This window comes from Canis aureus, chromosome 11 (genome assembly GCF_053574225.1).
Source record: "Canis aureus isolate CA01 chromosome 11, VMU_Caureus_v.1.0, whole genome shotgun sequence".
Lineage (NCBI taxonomy): Eukaryota > Metazoa > Chordata > Mammalia > Carnivora > Canidae > Canis > Canis aureus.
The window spans coordinates 5,963,628-5,990,141 of NC_135621.1; the positions used below are offsets into that span (position 1 = coordinate 5,963,628).

Here is a 26,514-nt window from a genome sequence, read left to right on the forward strand (position 1 = left end):
TATTATAAATGTAAAAACAATATTGTCAATATATTAATTTAACCTTTGAAGACATGACTAAAAGTATAAAAGGTCATAAGTATTTATAAGGTTATTATAGTAATGATTTGGTTTTACAGATGCAGAGTAAAAACTCATCTTTATTCTAATAAGTGATTCTCAGATAAATTTAAAGAGGAATTAACTGCTATTGTTTGATAAAGCTTTAATAGTAAAATTAATACTAGTTATGTAGATAAAATAAACAGAAAAAATAAAACCTATTTCACTAAATTTTCATCTAGTCAAAGATGGAATATTATTAACAATAGTTCATGTCATTATTAATCACAAAGTTAATGGTAATAACTAACAGTCTGCTCATGCTGATTTCCTTGTTTCCCAAAGGGTTAGTTGTAGCCTATTCTCTGTTTTTAGAAGAAAAATATAGTGGTAGGTTCTTTGCCAGTGTTACATAGTGATTAGCTATGCTGAGATTTGAACCCAAGTCCTTATGCTCCTACAATGCCTGTGGTATTAGATGTGCAGAACATGATTAATGCTGACTTACATTGAGTACCTTACATCTGACTTCTCAGTAGGCTTTAATTTGGATATATTGGACCTATAATTATTCAACAATATTACCATTCCTCATTTCCATAGCCTTACTGAAATGATGCCTTGCACCTCTAGGCATTTCAGTCTCTAAAAGAACCTTACACAGCAAATAATATCCATCTTGGTTTTTGAAGGTCATTCCTGATTTTTTTCTGTCGGATGTGAAATATCTTTTTGAATTCTCAGAATGAATTTTTTATTATTTGATAGCACAAATCAAATCCTATTTTCCCTTTAGTTATTTCCATGTTCATATGCTTCCTCTCCCCAAAAACATTACAAGCTTTTAGACCTGGGAATTATGTCTTATCAGTCTTTGTATGGACTGTGTTGCCTAGCATAATAATGTCTTGTATTTGTAGGGCCCTTAGCAGGTTATTGGATATTTCCCAAAAATTCTTGATAATATAAAGAATGATTTTATCAAAATTAGAGCTTTTCAAGCTGTTATGATCTGCATCTAAAATGGTGTGCATATAGAATCCAATCATCAGGTGGAGAATTGAACTGATTAACTTCTAAGACATCACCCCTAATATTCTATAGCTTGATCTTCATGACAGCTTTGTGAAGCAAGCAGAAAAGCCATTTAATAGACATATTTTTTCTACTGGATTACTAATACCTCATGCACCAAAATATTGAGTGCTTTAGAAATGCTTAAATCTCTGATTAGAATATTTATGTAGATTGTCTACTGATTGCTTTTGCCAATCCTCTAGAATAGTGATTTTCAAATTATTACCATAGAGTCAGAGGACCTAGTGTGATGCATAAGGAACGGGGGCACTGCAGGAGAAGACTCCAGGACCCCCCCTGGTTAATACAAGTGTAAATTTATTAAATATATTGGAGTTGTTGGCAAAACATTTTATTTGGGAAAAAAAAAAAAGTTTCCTCAGGAGAAATAATAAAGAAGGGGAGAAGGAGAGGAGAGGAGAGGGAGAGAGAAAAAAAGAGAGAAATAGAAGGAAAAGAAGGCCAAAGGAAAGAAAGGAGGAAAGAAAAGAGGGAAGGAGGGAAGAAAAGACGGAGGGAGGAGAGATTAAGGTGCTGATCTAAGGAATTAAAGCATAAGGGGGAAGAAAAACTCTCTTAAGTTTTCCTGAAAAATGATGACTGTGAAATTAAGACTACATGATTATAGTTCGGGTAAACGTGTAAATAAGGAGACAAACAGGAATGTCCCACGTAGGAGGTATGTACATGCTTACCCTTACCTTTCTGCTGATATATGGAGTGATCGCAAGGAACAAGTTTTTTTTTGTTGCTTAGCAATTATTGGCTTTTTTTTTTTTTTTTTTTTTTTTTTTTTAGCAATCATTGTTTAAGTAAAATGTGCTAAGGAAAGGTGCCCGAGTGGGGGAGCCAGGTTAATTGCCTTCTCTGACTGCTTATTCGTTGTCAGGAAAGACAGGGATACACACCACTTCCTTTCTTCTGCCTGTTAAAAATCTGTGCTCTGAGGACGTATCAGAAATTCCACTCCTCGAATTAGAGCAAAGAAATAAAATACTCTGACCTTCAGAATGTTCTCTCATTTTTTATTTTTTATTTTTTATTTTTTTTGTGTTCTCTCATTTTTGAGTGACAAGACATTTCCTGTGGTTACTCTACCATAGCTGTCTATTCTCAGGTTTATTATATAGGAATTAAACTTTTAAGCCATTTTTAAGTGGGACTGTCTCTCATGGGTGTAGTCGGGGAACAGACATGTTCAACCTCTCCTGGAGATTAGAAGTCAGTGGAGCTGACACAAAAGCAGAGCATGAACTGGAAAGATTTAGACACAGGGTCACATGACTGAAGTGGACCTTGTTTGTATGACACCCTCCTGACCCCCCCACAGAGGAAGTAGTCTAGAACTGGAAATGCCTGCCAAGGAGCAGCATAGGGTGTGGTTAGGAACTTGCATTCCGGAGCAGGACCCTCTGTGGGGTTCTCTTCTGATCCACCTGTTACTAACTTAACTACTGGGTGCTTCAGCTTCACCATTTGTAAAATGAGGATTGTGAAGTTTGCCCCTCATAGATTTGTTGTTGACGGAATGAGAAAATTCCCGATACCTGAGTACACGCCAATGCTCAGGAAAATGTCAGTTAATATTCTTATCATGGGCTGCATCAGTGCAAATAAATGAACATTTAAAATAAGAGCCTTTGCATGGAGCACTTCTGGGAAACTTCAGTATGAATGTGAAATAACAGAAAACAGCATCATGTAAAACTGGGTTAGAATTCCTGAGGTCACCTTGGACAATTTTAAAGTTAGTTTGTTTGTATGAAAATAGAGGGGCAGGTAGGTGGGTGCCTCAGTCGGTTAAGCCTCCGATTGGGGAGGGGGTTCCTGAGCTGAACCTTGAGTTAGGCTTGGGGACCAGCATGGAGTCTGCTTGAGAGTCTCTCCCTCCCACTCGCCCTCTGCCTGCCCCCTGCTTGCTCTCTCTCATTCTCAAATAAATAAAATCCCCCCCAAAAAAGGATTTTAGGGATATTCAAATAAGAAAACAAAGGTGATAATTTTTTCATAAGACCTGAGAAGTGTTCATTATTCATAAAAATTTGCTCTTATTGTTACTTTCATAGTCTGACTCATTTTTGATTTTTGACTGCTAGTGCCTTTGATGCCCTCCCCCTCCCTGTTCCCTTTCTGCCCCAGATCTGTGCAAGCTGATAAGAAAGCCCTGGTGTTACTCCCTTTAGCATCGGCATGGAGTTCAAAGTTCAAAACCTGTACAGGAACCCTCACCCGGACCCCACTCCCTACTCACGATGCAAACAGCAAACCAACCCTCATTCTCTGCTTTCTTAAACAATTTTCAGAACAACTTACTAAGTCTGCCTTTCTCTTTCCAGACTTTCTTTATGTGAACAAAACAATCAAACAAATAAACAGGGACTCCTGGATGGTTCAGTAGTTGAGAGTCTGCCTTTGGCTCAAGTCATGACCCCTGGGTCCCGGGATTGAGTCCCACATCAGGCTCCCTGCATGGAGCCTGCTTATCCCTCGGCCTAAGTCTCTGCCTCTCTCTCTCTGTGTCTATTATGAATAAATAAATAAAATCTTTAAACAAATAAACAGCTTCTCATACTCTTAGTGTATGCAGTGCATCAATAATCTGGACATTTTAACCAAATTTTAGGTGGGGATGTGTCCTGCTTCTGTAGACAAGCAGCCTCATGAGCCATATGACCACTTTGGTTATGTGAAGTAAGAAGTTTTCTATGAAGTATAGGATTCAAATAAACTGTATCTGAAATACTCAAGGTATATTGAAACAAAAACTAGTGTAATGCTGCAGGTCACATTTTTCTCAGTTTTAGGTAGGAAATATGACAAAGTATCATTGGAGGTTCTTTGTAAATCATGAGGAGGACACTATTTCGGTGATCTTATTCATTCTTTCTGATTTAAAAGAATTGTGAATATAATGCATATATTAAAGCTTTTTCTTATATATTATTTTTCTTTTTCTTCTCTTTTTACTATACATGTGTACTTACTTTCTTCATGTTGTTTATAGCCCATGTTAGTGAAATTGTTACTTCAAATTTAAGTTTTGTAAAATTATTCTCACTTCTACTTTTCTGGTTTCCTACCATTTCCTACCATTCTACTTTTGTAGTTTCCCTGTATCAGCATTTTTTTTTTTTAATAGAGCTACATTCTGGTTTATTTATGCTCTTTTTCATTCATCCTTTGATGTGTTGTTTCCCTTCTGTAATAGATATCATATTTGCTCATCATTTGAAATGTGCTACCACAGTAACATTTATATCAAACATGCGGAGATTTTGCTCTTATGTTTTCAAACTCTTTGTCTTAGTATCTGATAATCAACTTATAAGTTATTTCATCTGTAAACAAACCTCAAAATCCTATTATGCCATGCTTGTTCTTCTGTATATATGGATTCCAGTCACACTCCTTTCTGTTTATTTTTTATAAAAATGAATTTTTATTCTTTAAATAAGGGTAAATTTTTAATTTCAAAGGACATTACTATTGATTGATTGCCATTATTTTGAAGTCACTGGACTTAATGTGGTCAGCACTGATTGCAGGGAAGGGAACTTTAATAAGATTAATAGATGACTTCTTGCAAGATACATCCACGAAGGCCAAAGAAACAAAAGCAAAAATGAACTATTGGGACTTCATCAAGATAAGAAGCTTTTGCACAGCGAAGGATACAGTCAACAAAACTAAAAGACAACCTACAGAATGGGAGAAGATATTTGCAAATGACATATCAGATAAAGGGCTAGTTTCCAAGATCTATAAAGAACTTCCTAAACTCAACACCAAAGAAACAAACAATCCAATCATGAAATGGGCAAAAGACATGAAGAGAAATCTCACGGAGGAAGACATAGACATGGCCAACACGCACATGAGAAAATGCTCTGCATCACTTGCCATCAGGGAAATGCAAATCAAAACCACAATGAGATCCCACCTCACACCAGTGAGAATGGGGCAAATGAACAAGGCAGGAAACCACAAATGTTGGAGAGGATGCGGAGAAAAGGGAACCCTCTTACACTGTTGGTGGGAATGTGAACTGGTGCAGCCACTCTGGAAAACTGTGTGGAGGTTCCTCAAACAGTTAAAAATATACCTGCCCTACGACCCAGCAATTGCACTGTTGGGGATTTACCCCAAAGATACAAATGCAATGAAACGCCGGGACACCTGCACCCCGATGTTTCTAGCAGCAATGGCCACAATAGCCAAACTGTGGAAGGAGCCTCGGTGTCCATCGAAAGATGAATGGATAAAGAAGATGTGGTTTATGTATACAATGGAATATTCCTCAGCCATTAGAAACGACAAATACCCACCATTTGCTTCAACGTGGATGGAACTGAAGGGTATTATGCTGAGTGAAGTAAGTCAGTCGGAGAAGGACAAACATTATATGTTCTCATTCATGTGGGGAATATAAATAATAGTGAAAGGGAATATAAGGGAAGGGAGAAGAAATGTGTGGGAAATATCAGAAAGGGAGACAGAACGTAAAGACTGCTAACTCTGGGAAATGAACTAGGGGTGGTAGAAAGGGAGGAGGGCGGGGGGTGGGGGTGATTGGGTGACGGGCACTGGGGGTTATTCTGTATGTTAGTAAATTGAACACCAAAAAAAAATAAATTAAAAAAATTAATAGACAAGTATTTTTTGTGTTGTTACCTACCCTGTTTTATTATGGTTGGGAAATTTGAAAATGAAAATAATGTGCTTCTTCCAAAACAGAAAGGGTTTAAAATGAAAATTTTCATCAATTCTATAACTTTATAGTTATTACATTTTTTACATTACCTTGCATTTTATGTGACCTTTAAATAAATAATATATGCTCAGTTCCTATTTTATATTTAATAAGTGGAAAAGTGAAAATTATTAAAATTCAAAGATTAGAATGAAGAGTTGATCCTCAAACTGTTAAATTGGACACAGTTTGATCATAATTTGTGTTTCTCTATATAGTGAGTACATTTTCCATCACTGACTCAGTTTGTGCTCTATATGTATAGTGCCTTGTCCTCAGGTTGAATTCTACAATAAAAGTGACTTGATAAAAAAAAATAAAAATAAAAATAAATAAATAAAAATCTAAAAAAAAGTGACTTGAAATTTTTCTAGGGAAAAGCTAATTTATATGTATATTATTTATTCTCTACATCAAAAACAACAGAAATGATCAGAAACCCCTGCCCACTGTCACCCTTATTCACTCACACCGGCGCTGTTCACTCTTAGCCTAGCCCTTTTGCTGCTGAAGTACCATTCTATCTTTATCTGCTTCTCACAAAGTTATTAAACAACTACAACTCATTAAAGAATGCATGAGCATGGAATGTTTTTCCATTTCTTTGTGTCTTCTTCAATTTTTTTCACAAGTGTTCTATATATACAATGAAATATTAGCCATCAAAAAGAATGAAATCTTGCCATTTGCAATGACATGGATGGAACTAGAGGGTATGATGTTAAGCAAAATAAATCAGTTAGAGAAAGACAAATACCATATGATTTCGCGCATAAGTGGAATTCAAAAAAACAAAACAGATGAACATAGAGGAAGAGAGTGAAAAATAAGGTAAAAACAGGGAGGCAAACCATTAGAGAATCTTAGCTATCGGAAACAAATTGAGGGTTGCTGGAGGGGAGGTGGGTGGGGAGTGGGGGATGGGCATTAAGGAGGGCGCTTGAAATAATGAGCACTGGGTGTTGTATGCAATTGATAAAACACTAAATTCTACCTCTGAAACTAATAATACAATATATGTTAATTAAATTGACTTTAAATTTTAAAAAATTTTAAAATAAAAAAATGCATAAAAATCTGTTTCAGGGCACCTGGGTGGCTCAGTCAGTTAAATGTCTGCCTTCAGTTCAGGTCATGATCTCAGGGTCATGGGATGGAGCCCCACATCAGGCTCCCTACTCAACAGGGAGCAGGGAGTCTGCTTCTCCCTCTACACCTCCCCTCTGCTCGTGCTCTCTCTCTCAAATATATAAATCTTTTTTTTTTTTAAGAAAAAGAAAATCTTTTTCAGCCTCTCAACATTGTAATGTTATATTGTTAGCTGTTCTCACTCAAAATATGTACATAAAAATTATGTATTTTGATGTGAACAAGTTTGTGTAGAATGGTTAAAGGCACAGTGTTTCTAGAATTACTATGTGCCCAAGGACCTCTTCACAGGAAGGTCATGGGAATAGAAAATGCAGGGACAATTGGAGTCAAGAGGTGTTGTCAGGATGGGGCATGAAGTAGGTCATTATGTCACAAGTATTTTTATATTGATTGATTGGTTTCATTAATGTATAACTTAGATACAGTGAAATGTATAGATCTTAAGTTTAAGTTCAATGAGTTGAAGTGTGTATATGGTGTAACTAAAGCCTTTCTCAAGATTTCCATTACCACCACCTGTAAAAGTTTGCTCACTCCACTTCTCTATCAGTCTCAACCCCCAGCCCTGCCCCATGTCAGGTAACCATTCTTCTGATTTTGTTCAGCACTTAGGTGAATTTTTCTGTCATAGGGAAAGTTCAGAAAGTTCAATACCTCTGAAAGGAGTATCTTATAACTGGTACGGTTATCAGATTATGAATTTTGTTTACCATCTTAATCTTCTTATATAATATTTGCTAGGATTCTAGTGACATTATTTTAGCTTGATGTATATAATTTTTTGAAGATCTATAAATAGCTGTCTTCTGCATATTCCAATCTTTGAAGGAAAGGTATAGGAATTCGGTAGTGAAAGATCAGACTATATAAACTCTGGGACTTTCCCTAAGGGATCAGATCATTGGTATATGTGTGGAATAAAAAGCATCATATAGTAGGTACTCATTGTTTGTCCAACTATGACCCTCTGGCAGTCTGTCAGGATTATTGATCAAGCTTATTAAAATTCAAATTCCTGGGCCCTATTTGCAGACACTGAATGGGAAGCTCTAGGAACTAGGAATACATTACTATCTTTAAAATGTCGTCATCATGAGTGACTTGCATACATAAATCTTGACTCAAACAAGAAAATTACTTAGCTTCTATTACTAAGTTTTGAAGAACTAATCTGAGCTTATCAATGGTTCTTAAATGAGGTAGGAATCCTTAAGACAATCCCTGGCATACAGCAAGGCACAACCAATGTTATCCAGTTTTACTATTGTTATGTTTTTTGTTATGAACACCCCTACTTAAAATCCCTGGATCTTCTCTTTCTGTTTTGGTGAAAAGGAACAAAGTCCATAATGTGATCTCAGAGCTACATATCTCTTCACCCACACCTCTAGCATCAAGCACTCTTTTACTTTCTAAGGCCTGTCCCCATCAGTTACTTTTCAGTGATTTGAATGTGCCACATTTCCTCCTAACACTGGGTCTCTATAAGTGCTATCTTCTTACCTGGAACACTTTCTCTCTGCACTCTGGAAACACCAGTTCAAATGCTATTTCCTCAAAGTTCCCCAAATATACTTCCCCAAAATAAGTCAAGTATCTTTTTATTTCTTCTTTTTAATTTTTTTATCTTTTTATTTCTAAATAAATCAAGTATTTTTTTTTAGTATTTTTAATTATGTAGTCTTCTGAGATTATTGCTATTTACATTTTTAAAGCATTTATCGTAGTGCCAGTTTTATACTTGTCTGATTATATGAGTAACATTTATCAACTACGTTTGACATAAAGGGCAAATACTATGGCTAGTTTTGCAAACTACTGATAAGTAGTAGGTGATTAAAAAAATAAGAGACTGAAGTGCTTTTTGACCAGTCAGATTTGTTTGTTTGTCCTAAGTTAAGGAACCAAATAGACTCTTATATTGTTTTTTTCATTTATATCATATTTTATTACAGTCTATGACTGTACTTACATACATTAAATCTTTACAGAATCCGTATTTTATGGCACTCAAGTCTCCCAAATTAAGGTCCCTATTGTACTTTGCTCTCTAATTTCAAGCATTAAAACATAATAAGTAAAATTCCCAATTTCATATTGAATTTGAGGCTTAAATTTGTACAATAAATTAAGTACTTTCAGATATCTCAAGTCAGAAATTAACAGGCTAGGGGTTGAACTAATAATCTGACATGGTTTGATCATCATTTGGTTTATTCTTATTACTCATTTACCTTTTTATTTACAAATGTAAACAGATTAAGGGGCACCTGGGTGGCTCAGTGATTGAGCATCTGCCTTTGGCTCAGGTTGTGATCCTGGGGTCCTGGGATCGAGTCCCACATCAGGGTCCCTACAAGGGAGCCTGCCTCTTCCCCTGCCTATGTCTCTGCCTCTCTCTGTGTGTCTCTCATGAATAAATAAATAAAATCTTTAAAAAAAATAAACAATTAAAATTCTACTTTTAGATGGTAAAATAGAGCTATTAATGGAAGAGATAGATCCGCACATTTGCTATATCTCTGGACATTTATCTTGCTTTAAATGCTAGTCTTTTGTGCTTTGAACCTCTTACTGAGCAGTGAATGTTTATCTGTGCACAATCCATTTCTCTTCCTGCTGAGATTTTCTTTTAGAGTCAATGGTGCCATCACTGAACAATTCTGAATGTGCTTCATTAGGTATCTTTGTTCTGCATGGAGTATTTTCAGAGATCACACTTGGACTTTTGGCTCCTACAGCTTCTCCTGAAGCTGTTAAAATTCCACCAGGTTGGTTCACCATAACTTTGCATCTTTTTCAATGAAGTGCAAGGTAGTTTCAAGCATTTCTATAAGGTCCATCAGCACTGAGAACCACTTGTTTTTCTTTCATCTTGTAGATGATTTGTTGAGTTTTTACTATGGCCTGAGTCTTTTTCTGATAGTCCCTAAGTCAATTTTAATAAAAGTCTAACACCCCTGATATCTCCTATCAAAGTCTGTGTCACCTTCTGTTTATTCAGTAACTCAGTAAGTTATCAGTACGATAATTCCCTCTCCTGTAACATTTCCTTGAAGGTCTTCATGTACAAGTACATTCAGGATGACCAAATCAACAGCACAAAATACTGGATTTCCTCCATACAGTATTACTGTATCCCAGAGCTGCTGACAGCTTATGCAATTTCTTTGGTTGCTACCACTCATTCCATTGGTCGGCTATTGTCCATTGGTTTTCTCATTTTGACAATGTCCAGAATAAAGTTCTAGCCATGTATTTGGAAGCTCCAGAAGTATTTCTCAGCTTGTCTAAAGCCTCAGCTTAATTTTTAGTTAATTAAAATTTAAAGCATGATAGATAAACCTAATTATTCTTATTTCTCATCCTTTAATAATGTAAAGTAGTATAGCTTTGTGTTATCAATATCATTTAGGTTACAACTGTTTTAGGCATAGAAGATAAGTTTTATTATTTTGAATTTGAGACCTAAATTTGGGAAAGGTAAAGATTAAAAAAGATTTTCAGAGGAAAAAGATATAAACATAAGCCATAGGTCTCCAAATATAAGTTATAATATTCAATATGTAAGGAATAGTATACATAATATTGTAAAACACAAAACACACATGCACATATGCACTCAGCAATAAGTGACTATAATATTATGCACTTCTAACTTTTACAAAAATCAATGACAATTATAAAAGGTAATTTACAAATATGTCAAAAAGCACAGAGAATTAAAAATATATTTATTATAAAAATAATTCCATTACTTGGGCATGGAACAACCAGTATTTAACAAAGAGAATGCTCAAATTCTGCTTCATTTTTATTTGCATATTGTACATTTAACAGTTTGTGGTAAAAGAGTTACAATCCTTTTTTACCCCTTATGAATGAACCTATTATATATAATTAGCCAATTTTCTTAATTATTAAATATATTTCATTGCTTCCATCTCATTATTTTTACTTCACAAAATTAATTTCATTCATACCCTCTGTGCTTATTGTACAGCTTCAACAATATTTCATTGTTTACTATTATATTTAGAAACAACCACACCTGTCTTCCTTTAAAAGAAAATATTTCCTTTTTATCTCTCTTCTTGTCTTAGATAAGCAATAAATATCCATTTTTCTACATATGTACCCTGATATCTTACATACTTTTTTTTTTTTACATTTCTTCAAAATGAAAAGATATGTAACAGGACCCAAACACATTTATATGTCTTTTTAGTTGAAGGTTACTCTATAATGTGTTACATATGAGCACAGATTATATTTTCTATGAATATAATTTATCATTAATTTTAGCTTAGATCTTACAGTTAATAAGAATCTTGAACTTATTAAGTTTACATGATTGTGTTTATCCTTATGGCTTAAACAAGGTAAGAACTTTATAAGAATGAACTCCTTTAAAAGGCTTTCTTGACTCCTAACTCTGGGAAACGAACTAGGAGTGGTGGAAGGGGAGGTGGGCAGGGGGTGGGTGGGGGTGACTGGGTGGCAGGCACTGAGGTAGGCACTTGACGGGATGAGCACTGGGTGTTATTCTGTATGTTGACAAATTGAACACCAATAAAAATAAATTTATTATTAAAAAAAATTTTAAAGGCTTTCTTTATGACAGTTTTTCTTAGATGAACACAGAATTTTGTGGTTTATAAAACATTCTTAGAAACAAAATATTTCGATTCATACATAAATACGGAAATTTAGAATTAAAATAATAAAATATATTTTTTAATTTAATTTTTATTTTTTAAGATCTACTCTCAGCAACTTTTGAGTATAAAATACAGGATTGTTAACCATAGTCACCATGCTGTACATTAAATCCTCAGAATTTATTCATCTTATAACTGGACATTTGTATCTTTGACAACCTTTGCCTTATACCCCTGCCACTGGCAACCACCAATCTGCACTCTCCTTCTAGGAGATCTATTTATTTAGATGACACATATAGGTGAAATCTATAGTATCTCTTTCTCTTTCTGGTTTATTTTACTTAGCATAATGCCCTCAAGGGGCCATCCAGGTCCATCCAGTTGTCACAAATGGCAGAAAAACCTTCTTTGTATGGCTGAATAGTATTCCATTGTGTGTGTGTGTGTGTGTATCAGAAATCCTTTGTGAATTGATAGACTCTTAGGTTGTTTTCATGTTTTGGCTTGTAAAGAATGCTGCAGTAAACAAAGGAGTGCAGATATCTCTTCAAAAATAATGATTTGTTTTCTTTTAGATATATACCCAGAAGTGGGATTGCTAGACCATATGGCAATTCTATTTTTATTTTTTTGAGAGACATCTGTAATATTTTCCATAGGGGCTGTACCCTTTATGTTCCTACCAACTCTGTACAAGTGTTCCCTTTGCTTCACATCCTTACCAGCCCTTGTCATCTCTTGTCTTTTTGATAATAACTATTCTAATAGATGTGAGGTGATATTATGATTTTGCTTTGCATTTTCCCGATGATTAATAATGTTGAGAACCTTTTCATATATCTGTTGATCATTTGATTATCTTTGGAAAAATGTCTATTCTGACATTTTCTGATGATTAATAATGTTGAGAACCTTTTCATGTATCTGTTGACCATTTGATTACCTTTGGAAAAATGTCTATTCTGGTCCTTTGCCCATTTTTTAAACAATTTGCCTGAGTTTTGCCATTGAGTGTAATGATATTTTTACAGAAATGGAAAAAAATAATTCTAAAATTTGCATGGTAACACAAAAGACCCCTAATAGTCAATGAAATCCTGAGAATAAAGCTAGAGATATCACACTTCCTGATTTTAAACTACATTACAAAGTTATAGTAATCAAAAAAGTATGATACTGGCATAAAAACTGACTAATATTTGACAATACTCAGTGGATAAAAGATTGAGTCCAGTCAATAAGTGGTGTTGGAAGAGCTGGATATTCACATGCAAAAATATGAAACTGACCCATATCTGCACCACTCACAAAATTCCTCAAAATGGATTAAAGACTTAAATGTAAGACACAAAACCATTAAATGTAAAACCTGAAATCCTAGGAGAAAATGAAAGGAAAAAGCTCTTTGACACCGTTCTTGGCAAGCATTTAATGGATCTAAGAGCAAAAGCATAAGCAACAAAAGCAAAACTAAACAAGTGGGACTACATCAAACTGAAAAGCTTCTGCATAGCAATAGCTATGATCAACAAAATGAAAAGGCAACCTGTGTAATGGAAGAAAATATTTATGGAAGCATATATCTGATAAGGGGTTAGTATCTAGAATATATAAAGAATTCTTACAATTATTAGTTTTATATAAAGTAGAATATTATTTACACTGTGATAAAATTAGGAAGAAGACAAAGAATTGTTTTAAAATATATTAATAACTCTTATTTTTAAAAAGGGCCTTCTACTTATCAAAAATATTAAATTAACTTTTGTTAACACATATTATAAATCTCTGTATTCACAAATTGTATTTTAAAAGACTCTTTAAATTACATTTATATGTTCTGAGTATCATACTTTTCTCCATATGTCTAACCAAGACTAAGGCTATTAGCTTAATTCACTGAACTCTAGAATATTTTTTTGAGGGAGGGAGGGGAAGTGGGAAAGGGAGAGAGAATCCATGCCCAGCATGGATCCTGATGTAGGGCTCAATCTTACAACCTTGAAATCATAACCTGAGCTGAAATCAAGAATTGGACGACTAACCCAATAAGCCACCCAGGTGACCCTAGAATATATTTTTACAAAACACAAATTTATTATCTAGCCTTTTACAGAGCTGTTTTAGGAAGGGGGAAAAAGCTTTATTTAGAAGAGTCAAAATATGTGAAGCATTCAAAGTTAAACTTATTTTTTAAATTTCCTTATCTTTTTATTTTAGATTTATATAAATCCTAAAAAATATATCAATTCAAATTTAAGCTCCAACAGATTGTAAGAGACCTTAAAATCTGATTCATTGAATGCTTTTTTTATGGAGCCTCTCAAATGAACAAATTTGTTCATATCAAAAGTTCCTCTGTCACTACAATTCCAAATTGCCCTTATTGAAATTATGCCAGCTAGAGAGATTTGCATGTTAGTTAGGATTGTAATATGAAACATGAAGAAAGCAGATTTTTGGTGTAGAAAGAACACAGATTTAAAAAAAAAAAAGCACATAACAGCAATAGTCAATAAGGACATAGTCGTGAAATCACGAAATCAGAACCTGGCTAAAGACTAGCAGCTCGAAGATGTGTCTAGTCCTGGCTGAGGGAATTAAGTAAAATATTTTCAGAAACATAAAGAAAATACTGAGGAATGTCCTTATATTGTTTTGAAAGGTAAATTGATGTAACATTTGTCTGAAGGACACTAGTGTGACACACCCTGTGACATGAGATTTGGAAACTGTCAGCTTCTAATTCACTTGAGAGGCCAGTTTTTCTGAACTCTGTCTTCTGTCCTTTGAACTTCAACTTATAAAACCAGGGGTCAGCAACTTACTGTGAGCAGCAGGCTAAGTCCAGACCAACATCTGTACAGATAAAGTTTTATTGGAGCACAGCCTCGTGCATTTATTACATATTGTCTATGACTGTTTTCATGTTGCAATACAGATTTGATTTGCAGCAAAGGCTGCCTGACTCACAGAGTCTAAAATATTTACTATCTGACCTTTTTCAGAAAGCCATTTGTTGAACCTTGTTAAGAGACATAAACCTTATAGATAATAGACAAGTAGGAGAATGGGTGGTGGCAAATGAGTGGTGTGGGAAGATCCACACAAGGGAAAATGTCTACAAATTTGACCGATGACAAGGAAGTCCAGAGAGATACTTTTCTCAGGAAAGAAGAAAACCAAATATTGAGAACTCTGTAAAATAATTGGAGCTCATGTTAAAAATAAAACTTCATACTCATGGAGACACTGGCCCTCAGCAGAGGGAAACTCCAAGTATCTCAGATGTGCACACTTCCATGGGGTTGAGCTTCCTGTTAGCATCCTTGAGGGATTGGCCAAATCTTACTGGGTACTCTGCTTGCTAGGCTTCCGCAGTCTAAGACCATTAGGGACACTCTACTGTTAAGTTAATTAGCTTGATAAAGCAAAGGAAAATGAAAACCACGAGGATTCTTAAAATGGGGAGTCAGGGAAGATTATTTTATAGCATGTTGGAAGCTGAAATAAGCCATAGGATGATATTCACGGGGAGTGAATGGATTTTATAAAATAAGGAGCTCCTGGAAGATGAGTGGTGTTACCTTTAAAATATTTCTGTCTCTATATAGTTACTCTGAGAGTAGTTGGTCTGTGTGTTAGCTTCGGGTGTTTGTATCTAAATAAACTGATGTTAGAGGGCTTGGGCTTAGCTCATCTTGCACGTCATGCTTGTGTACATCCTCTTACAGTTTTGGAAATACGGTTTCACTTAAGGTTCAGTATAAGAACATGCATTGGAGTAATAATCACCACACTCAGGTTTGTAGGAAAATATATAATTGAGAATAGGTACAGCTTCTATTTGTACTTTTCTTAAATTGGTACAGCTTAGTTTATATTTTTTGTAAGATGCCTTTCCTCCCGTGGCCTGTGAACAAACACTGATGAGAGCTGAGTGGAGTTACCAAACACTAAATGCTCCTGCTAAGATCTCTCCCTCTGTCTTCCCCACCCCTGACATATTCAACATTATTCCACTACTGCTCTGCTTTAAACTCCAGGGAGATTTTCATTGTTCTTTTTATTTAGCCTGTTGCCTCCAGAAGCCCAGGTCTCCCTAGGTATGTATTATGTTTCAGCCTATAGAACGTGAGTTCACAATACTTTTCCACATGATCATTTCTTACAGCCTAAGTGCCAACTCATTTTACTTATTTCTTTTTAAAGTTGGTACCCCCTGTTTTGGTAGCAGGGGCTAGGGCACATGTCCTATTCCCAAGATTTCTGTTGTTGATTATTCATTCAAACACTAATGTAGGTACTGCTGTGAACAGATTTTACAGCTGTAATAGAATCTCAAACCAATTGGCCTTAAGATAAAAGAGATTATCCATCTTTCTAGGTGGAATTGACTCAGTCAGGTAAGCCCTTTAAAAGCAGTTTTCTCTGGATGCAGAAAGGAGACAGAGATATTGAAATTGAGAGAAGAATTTGAAGTGCTGTTGCTGCTTTTGGAGGTGGACTGGGTCATGAGCCAGGAGCAGCCACAAGGAGCGAAGCATGATCCTTAGCTGATAGTCAATAAAGAAATGAGGACCCCAGTCCCACAACTGCAAGATGAACTCCGCTAATGGCATGAATGATCTTGGATGTAGATTATTTCCCAGAGAGTACAGATAAGAGCCAACCTCTGCCAACATCTAGTTTTTCCAATGTTGTAAGAACCTAAGTAGAGGTCCCAGCCAATACCAGTCAGACTTGTGACCTACAGAACCAAAATAATAAATGGGTGATGTTTTCAGCTGTTGTGAAAATAGAGCTATTTCCCCCCATTTTGTTCATTGTTATATTGTTAGTGCCTAGAACTGTGCCTGGCATATAAGAAACACCTCAGAAATAATTTCAAGTAACCTGCTAAACCAAACACTGTGAATAGTTTGGGACTATTTTAATCTGTAGATTCACTTTAGATATTTAGCTGTAAATCCAGATGAGTAAAGGATTAAAGGTTAAATGTATGAAGAATAGTCCATCGAAAAATTTTACATGGTCTCTGGTAACATTTTTAAAAAATTATAAAAGACATCACTTACACTTACAAGTGTTTATTTTTTTAGGATGAATTGATTATCAGACACTGAATACTTGATTTAATGCATGTTTGGTGCACTTTATGTGACACAAATTAATTTGCAATAGAGGCAGGAAACCTATCTCTAAGGTAATTAGTCATGGTCAAATCTTAATTATCTCCTTAAATAGGAAAACAGGCTTATCAAGATATCTACTGTGGTATTCTTGAGTAGTACTCTCTCTTATTTGTTAATAACCCTTTCCACTAAAATAATAAAAAGATATTCTATGATATATATTTTAACAGATGAACCTTGAAATAGTGACACCCATTTCTGAACACCTCTAATGTCTGTATTCCTTCCAATCACAATACAGGGTGCTTTTGTCTCTATACATGAGGAAAATGGGCTTCAGAGATATCAGGTAACTAGCTTAAGGTCAGAAAAGTTGCCTAAGATTCCAGCCCAGGTAGACACATAACTGAGGTTCCATGTTTGTCCTATTCTGACACACTGTCAATCAGTTATGTTTTATTAAATGCATCAATAATTATTGTGAATATATATGAATTTACATCCATGTCTGCATATTTGCACCGTGTTTGTAACCAATTTATTGAATATTAACAAGAAATGATCATCATTTTCCTAGATACTGATTTTACCTTGGAAACTTTGTTAGAAGTCCTGGATTGCATGAACTTTTGTCATGAGAGCAATAGTCAAATCTGCAAAACAAGTTGAAAAACGAGTTAAGTTGGATCAACAAATAGACTAAATAATCTTGAAGCAACCAATTATCAGTCACTTGACATTTCTTTTTCTTTCTTTCCGTACACATTTGTTGAGAGTACATCATGTGCTTGGCATTGTACTCTATGCTAAATTCAGCATGACATTTGTCCTTGGTATTTTGGGAGCTTTGACAGAGGGATTTGAGGTGATATATTGTCAGAGACCTGAAGCTGAAAGATGAGTAGGTGTTAGCCTTAAGAAGGGCCGTTTAGAGGGAAAAAAGAGAGCAAAAGTGTGGGAATATTCTAGATGAGAGAAAGTAAATAGTAAGGACTGAAAATTAAGCAGAGCTTTTTTTTTTTTTTTTTTTTTTTAACTGAAAGAAGTGCACTGTTGTTGAATGTTAGAGTCCATTGTGTGCGATAGGAGCACATAGAGGCAGAGATTTAAAAAGGATGTGTATGCAGTGGCTTCTAGGTCACATTAATATAGTTGAAATTTATGTGGTGCTGCTGAAGGGAATGCAATGAGTAGGTTTTTTATTTGTTCATTCACTCATTCAATAATATTCATTAAAGGTTTGCTTCATGCGCTGTGTGCCAGGTGCTGGCTCATGGGTTAGGAACTAGACTGCAGTGAATTTGTCATTGTCAGGGTCCTTTCCCTCATGGAGCTTATTATCTGGATTGATGGTTTTGAAAGGTCATTCCGCTGCAACATAAATAATAAACTGTAGCAAGGGAAGACTAGATAGAAGAAGCTGGAGTAGAAAGCAAACAGGGATGATTGTCTGAGCTGAGGGTTCAGGATCCAGCAACAGGGAAGTCATTGGTAGCAGAAATGGGGATATATTGGATGGAGGAGACATTTAGACCCCAACTTCTTTTTGTAAAGTTAGAATGAGGTAGAGGGCAGGACTGTATGTCTTTATCACTGTATTTCTTGTCTTTGTCTACTAATTTAACCTTGACTCTCCATCATCATCTTTGCCAGATCATTGATTGCAAGCATTCATGATTTTAGAGTGTGCCCAGTATATCTGCTTAACCTACAAATGGGACTAAATTCGAGGGTTTGGGATATATTTTCCTCATTTTTAATATTCACAGTTAAGTATAATTTTCTGAATAATGAACCTTAACTTTTTGGACTTTTTTCTTTTCAGCGTTATAGGGATAGTCACATTCAATTAAATACTGCATGGCATATTAATGAATGGTTAGTGAATCTCTCCCCCAAATATCTACTAATCTACTCAAAAATGTATAAGATGGTCACTTCCCAAATTGACAACCTGCTTTAGAAACTATTTGTGCAATTCCTTTTTTTCTACTGTGCAATTTGTTCTTGTATTGACAGGTTTGCTCTATAATATTTCATTTGTAAATGCTGCCACTCACTCACAGTTTTTAAAACAAAAAGCTCAAATTGTTATTTGAGCTTTCTTCCCTACCCTTGAAGGAGAAAGTAAATAAATTGGCTCCTTTTCTGATTTTCTTAGTTTTTAAAGCTGTATTAAGTTTATAAAGTACATGCTTTTAAAATTATGTTTTTGGTTTGGAAAAAGGAAATATGTTCAATAATTTATTTAATAATTTTCTAAATATTAAAGTTGGAATATAATTATAATTTGCAAAACAGTTCATTCTTCCACCACATTCTTGAAACAAAAACATGGGCCCTTTGTTCATATTCTCTGTTTTCAAGTCTTCATTTTTTGGGGAAAAATATATTTAGGCATTGAAAGTTTCCAACTTTATATTTAGATCTGAGAGAAAGAAATTTCAGAATAATTTCTATTTTTAAAACTCCTTGACAATTTTAAATATGTCTATGTATAATTTTTATTAGTCATGTTATAGCTTATTAGTACATTTGGTAGAAGTCACAAGGTTGAGTTTGAACATACTTGTATTTAACTTTTCTTCTGCTAAAGTTTATTTGTTTTAGTTTGGCTGCCTATTTTTCTAACATGTTATACATTCAAATTTCAATAGCATTATGTTATGGATGATGTAGAAAAAGTTTGGCAATTTTGGAGGAAAAAGGGTAGAATAATTTCTCAAAATTGTCATAGTACTTTAAAAGTCTTAACCGTTGTAACATTTAAAGTGTATGACAGAAACATTTGAGATTTCTTAGATCCTAAAGCCACTCCCCTTTTCCAGTTTGATAAACACTTTGTTTATGAAAAATTTCAACCTTATTTACCCAATCCATTTTTTCCAACTTCCTCTTCTTCTTCTTCTTGGCACCATATTGGATAAATGGAAATTTTAGAATAAAAATCCTCAATCAAAACTTCCATTTTTGTGCATTTCATCTTGTGTCAGATAATTCAATATGTATAATTGCTTAAAGCCTACAATAATTAATGTAAGCTAACAGGTACCGTAAAAGATCAAACATTTCAAATTACTAATAAAAACAAGCATTTAGAACTATTCCTATTTAAGCTTTCCACAAAGTTGAGCTTCTCTATTCTATTTTCATCTTGCCTTTAACACGTTGAGGGCAAAATTTGTGAAAGAATCTGAAGTTTTACTTTAGGATATTGATGGATACACATAGATAGATACTAAAGGGTAGGAGGGAAAAAGGTCTTTTCTTCTGGATAGTAATTTCTAAAAGAGTGCATTTCATCTGTTCCTCTGGCATTAGTTCTATGATAAAATATGCCTTGTAGAAGGTTTCTATATAATTCAGCAGGCTTTCCTTATAATTTGCAAGATGCCTTATAAATGAAACCTATAATTTATGCTTATGGTTTATGTCAAAGTCAAATATTTTTCTATTACTTTGAAGACTTCTAAATGTTCATTTTCAGCATTAAAATATCTTATTTTCCCACTCAAAATCATTTCTGCTTTTAATATTCAAGCACATCAGGTGAGTGGCTGTTCTCCAAAGAAATTAACTATGGATTTAAAATTCTTTTTTTTTTTTTTTTTGCTTATAAAATCTTAACGGTATCCTGTTGGCTTTATGTAGCCAGACTATAAAATTGACTGATAAACAAGTTGAGAAGTTAATTGTACCTTTACGTGTAAAAATTTATATGGAAAAATCAGGTTTCATCAGCTGTTTAAAGATTGCATTCGTCTTGTCCCTATTGCATGCTCTCGAACCTAGAGGGCGCTGTGACATTAACGAACATCACCATTTCAAGCAGAGATGTTTATAGCTCTTTTTAAGGGCAAGACCATCAGCTCCAATGTGTTTCATGACTGCTATGTATTAATCATTTTGTCTTTCTCTCAGTAAATATCTTTTTCATAATGCTTTAATGAAGTTCTTTCCATAGGCTTTCATCTGAGATAAGTAAAGATGTGAATGTGAATGCATGGATATATTTATGGAAAGCATTAGCTCATATGTTAAATGCCTCCTGAAGTTTCCTGACAGCACGGCTCTTAATTTTTAACACATATAATAATATATCATGACAAAAAATCAGTCAACATGAGTCACTAGACATTAAATATTAAAAATTATGGAAAGACTGACTGATAACTTGCGTTGACATTCTGGAGAAGCACACATTTTGTCACATGCCAGAAAAATGCAAACCAGTATATTTAGTCTGAGTGATGCACAATATTTCTGGCAATACATAAAATAGCTCCAGTTAATTATTATGTTGGTCATTCCAAGAAAAAGAAGGTTGTTTAAAACATAGTGATTTTGAAATGCATTGATCTTTAAATTTTTATCTAGCTGGTTTGAAAATAGAGGTATCTGATCAAAGAACATAGTGTTCATGTGGATGTTTTCTAAAGTGAGAACAATTAAAAGAGAGGTACCAAATTCTCAGTTTAGAATACTATTCGCTTCTCTCCTTCCAGCTCTTAATGTTTCGCTCCTTCTTAAATGCTGACTTTACATGCTGCCACCTGCACTGCTGCTTTCCTATGGCAAAATACTCAGAGATTGGCCCAGCTTCTGGGAATGAGCCTTAGCATACAGAATATATTATTGAAATGTTTAGGCAGTATGGCTATTGATTATCATCTGCCTTTACGTATAATTGGCAGGCCAAAAAATAATTGTAAACAGCACACGTATCGAGAGATTTAAATGTGTTTGTGCCTTTAGACACTTTAATCCCATTATTTAGAATCTCTACTCAAAATGTTCTGAGACAGTAAAGATAGTTTTATGCAAGAAAAAAAAAGAAGAAAATACTTTTGCAATTCTGGAATCATCACAAATAATTAAGAATGGTATACAACTCAATGTGGTATTCTAGAGATAATATATATTATATATACGTGTGTAGGTAATATCACATTATGCATATATGGGCACGTGTGTATAGTAGTTAAAGCACAGATTCTGCTTAAATGCTACCTACTAGAGAGGGTCCAGTAACTGCATCTATTAAAGTTATCATTTCCATCTCATCACTCCAATTTCGTATTTTTTTGAATTTTTTAAAATTGTTTTTATAATAAACATAAATTATATCTACTGAAATGTGAATGTCTGTCTTCTCTACTGGAGTATAATTCTACCGAAGTATGAGCTTTGTCTGTTGGCTCTTTATGTTGCTTGCCCCTAGAATATAAGACTAGTCAATTAGGGACGCCTGGGTGGCTCATCAGTTGAGCATCCGCCTTTGGCTCAGGATGTGATCCCAGGATCCGAGATGGAGTCTCACATTGGGCTCCCAGCATGGAGCCTACATCTCCCTCTGCCTGTGTTTCTGCCTCTCTCTTTTCCTTTCTCATGAATAAATAAATAAAGTCTTTAAAAAAAAAAAAGACTAGTCAACTAATACATGTTAAGCAGCTGAATGATTATGACTGAACTCAGATGAAATTTTTGTGCGAAAAATTTTGATACTATGTCCATGATAACTAGGCAAACTGGTATCATCTACAGATAACATCAATCAAACACACATACTTTATAAGTCACAGTACTATTAATATAATTTTCCAGTATTTACAGACTGTGCCTAAGGGCAGGATTGAGCTGGATATCATCAATGGATCATGGAGCTACTAGGGAGGGTCAGTGTAAGCATCAAAGTGAAAATAAAAATTAAAATTACTCTGAAAGCTAAACAATGATTTGTTCCTATTTTAAAGAAGATGAGCATATGTAGAAATAAGGGAGAAAATTACATTCTACATGAACTAACTCTTAATTTATAATACTATTCGGATTATCTGATGACCAGACATTTCCCGAGTTGAAGGATAAGATAGCTACATTTGGATGATGCCACTACAATAAGATTTCTTATTTTGTCTTCCAGTTAAATTGTGTGAGCTGTGCAAACAAACTGAAAAATGCTAATGCCCAAATGGCTACTCCTGTATATTCATATTTTATGGTCTTTCTTTAGAATAAAACATGTACTATTTTCTCTCTGAGGGAATAGCTCATAAATAACAAAGCCTTTGAGACTACCCTCTTGGACTAAAGAGCCCTCATACCTTTCTATAACAGATAATAGTATCATACAGGATATCAAGTATAGAAATACAATTATAAACATTATTCCATTGATTCACCACATTCTCAAATCAAAATAGGGCTTTTGTTTCAAAGTGTGATCTCTTGTTCCAGTTCCATTTCAATAACTAAAGCACTCATCAGTGCTTGAAATGTTAAATAATTGAACAACTTTTGATGATGAATGAACATCAAATGTCAAGCCAGTAAATCTTCATAAATGCGTTCAGAGACCTGTGAAGAAGGTGCCACATGCTATGATCTCTTTAAAGATAAGATACTGAGGTTTGAGGAGATTGACTTTGGAACCAGTCAACCTACGTTCAAATCTCAGCTCAATCACACACTAAGAGTGTGATATTTGGCAAGTTACTTAATTCCCTCTGGTCTTAATTCCCTTATAAATAAGATAGGGATTAATAATAATACCCAGACATAGAGGTTATCTTAAGAATGAACTGAACAGAACATCTGACTCATTAAATCTTGTGAAATGTTTTGTTTTTCTTTTTGTTTTGAGAGAGAGAGTGGAGGGGGGCATCAGAGGGAGAAGGAGAGAATCTCAAGCAGGTTCTACACCCAGCCTCATGAGAGCCTAATCCCAAAATCATGATCTGAGCTAAAATCAAGAGTTGGATGCTCATCCAACTAAGCCACTCAGGTGCCTCAGCATATGAAAGGATTTTCAAAAATATATATGTAAATGTATATACATATAGATATATTTTTAATGAGCTATTTTTTCTTTACAGAATTTGCCAATTATTTTGGGAATCTGAGGTTATTTTGATCATTTATGTTATCCAGTGAATTTGAAATATTTCTATATAATGGTTCATTCTCAGTTTTCGGCACCAAAAAAAGAAAAATATTTTATATAAATTGTTCATTAAAATAAATACCTATATGAGCATTACTAAGAGTCAACTTTTAAAGAAAGTCAGTGTTAGAGTCATAAGTTATCCATATTCTGCTGATGACTTGATAAGAAATCCTGGCCTTTACTCTTCAACATATTTCACATGGTGATATTGACATGACCATTGTAAATATTTACTAGCCATACATCATGCCTAATAATGAGAGAAGTGCTCAGAAGGAAGTGGTGGAGGAAATAAGAAATGCTTTTGCCATAGTCATGGTCCCTAAGGTATCAAAGACTTTTCAAAATACAATTTATTTTTCAGAAGTCAGACATAGGTTAATTAAATTAACAGTATTAATGTTATATTTTATGATATTTATTCTCACTTACCAATGAATTTTCAAATGTCTTACCAAAACTGAGGTACTCCTTCATGAAATTTAGTGAGCAGCCTCCTTGGGGAAAACTATCAATTTGCAAGTGTTGTTTTTTTTGGGGGGGTGGGGGAGGGAATACTATGGTCTAATTGGAACTCTAATTGATACCTTGATATTCATGCTTTGGTAAATGGCCTGCTGCTGAAAATAGAAAGGGATTTACATGGATGAAAGTTGCATTATTTATTTTGGTTCTTCATAACATTTTACCCCCTTAACTCTCTTTTTCTACTTCTCTCTTCCTCTCTCTCCTGAACACACACACACACACACACACACACACACACACACACTCATCTGATGCAAAGTATTCTGAACAAAGAATCTAAATGGTCTATTCTTTGAGAGATAAGCCATGTAAGAGTATAAGGTCAGAAAAATTCAGCACTCTAGAATCAATTTCACACATGAGGCATGATCAATGCTTGCATGATGTTTGTTGTGAATTAGCTGCAATTGACCATTGGACTCAAGCAGTATTTATTAAAAGCTTCCCCTTCTTTTATTTTACATATACATTCTGCTTTCCAATTGGCTTCATATTATTGACAGTTTTTCTTTGAAACTCAGAACAGGGGACACCTGGGTGGCTCAGTGGTTGAGCATCTGCCTTTGGCACAGGGTGTGATCCTAGAGTCCTGGGATTGAGTCCTGTGTTGGGCTCCTACTTCTCTCTCTGTCTGTGTCTTTGCCTCTCTCTGTGTCTCTCATGAATAAATAAATAAAATCTTTAAAAAAATCAGAACAGGAGTTAAAATCGCAATATGCCTTTGCTATTGGTACTTTGCTAAATGGTGTTTTTTTTTTTAATTTTTATTTATTTATGATAGTCAGAGAGAGAGAGAGAGAGGCAGAGACACAGGCAGAGGGAGAAGCAGGCTCCATGCACCGGGAGCCCGACGTGGGATTCGATCCCAGGTCTCCAGGATCGCGCCCTGGGCCAAAGGCAGGCGCCAAACCGCTGCGCCACCCAGGGAGCCCTAAATGGTGTTTATCTCACATCTTTTGTACTGTGAGAAAAATCTGATGTACAACCGTTAAGTAACTTGCCACAAATACTTTAAGATGAATCTTTCCTGTAGTATCTTCTTTTGCTTTACTTCCCTTGGTCGGTATGTGCCTTCACTCTTCACTCCTGGCAACATTTATTTAGTGTTCCGGCTTCTGTAGGTGGGTTAGATGACTCAGTGCTATCGGAATTTTACTCAGCGGACTCACTGCAAGTTTTTTTGTCAAGATTCTTCTACAATCTTTTTAACAATAAAAAAATTTGATGGCAAAACAGTAAAAAGCTAAAGTTAACCTTATACAAATACGTTCCACAACTTTGCAAAAATTGAGTATATTAAGAGATCATGGGTGGCAAGAAGAAACACTGAAAAGCCTGTGGGTGAGACTCGGAAAATATAAGGGCAGGCTCACATCCAGTATCAAGACACAAACAAGTCAAGCCTGCTCTGTCATGGCTGAGGACTAGCTACTACCACCTGTGCCCTGACTCTGACCATTCCGATTTATTCATTGGAGACCCGCACTGCCCCTGATGCAGGCACTGCTGCCCTTGAAAACTAGGGATGCTGTCCACTGTTGAAACCACTGCCAGAAATGACTTTCAATAGCAATACTTTCTTGGGCCATTAGCTACAGACTCTCAGGCCAGGGCAGCTGTATGTTTTGGCTAAGCCTAAGGCATATGTCATAAAAGCATATGCTCTAAAAGCAAGTGCCCCCCTAAAAAAAGTACAGGCTTACCTCATTTTATGGCACTTCACTTTATTGCACTTTGCAGCTATTGCACTTCTTACAAATTGGAGGTTTGTGGCAATCCTGCCTGAAGCAACTATTGGTGCCATTTTTCTAACAGCATTTGCTCACTTCATGTCTCCGTGTCACATTTTGGTATTCTCAACAGTATTTCGAATTTCGAACTTTTTCTTTATTATTTATGTTTGTCATGGTGATCTGTGACCAGTAATCTCTGACATTACTATAGCCATTTTTTTGGGTGTCACAAATCATGCCCACATAAGATGGCAAACTTAATAGATAAATGTTGTGTATGTTCTGATTGCTCCACTGGCCCCCTGTTCCCACATCTTTCTTCCTTTCCTCCAGCCTCCCTTTTTCCTGACACAGCAATATTGAAATTAGGACAGGTAATAACCTGATAATGGCCTCTAAGTGTTCAAGTGAAAGAGTCACGTTTCTCTTACTTAACAACTAGAAGCATGGCAGCTAGAAATGACCATGTTTAGTGAGGAAGGCGTGT

At 35.1% G+C, this 26,514-nt stretch overlaps 1 pseudogene; it reads right to left on the reverse strand.

Annotated features, from left to right (window-relative positions):
- Positions 1-9,561: 9,561 nt before the first annotated feature.
- LOC144323154 (ethanolamine-phosphate phospho-lyase pseudogene) lies at positions 9,562-26,098 on the reverse strand (annotated as a pseudogene).
- Between the last annotated feature and the right edge of the window lie 416 nt (positions 26,099-26,514).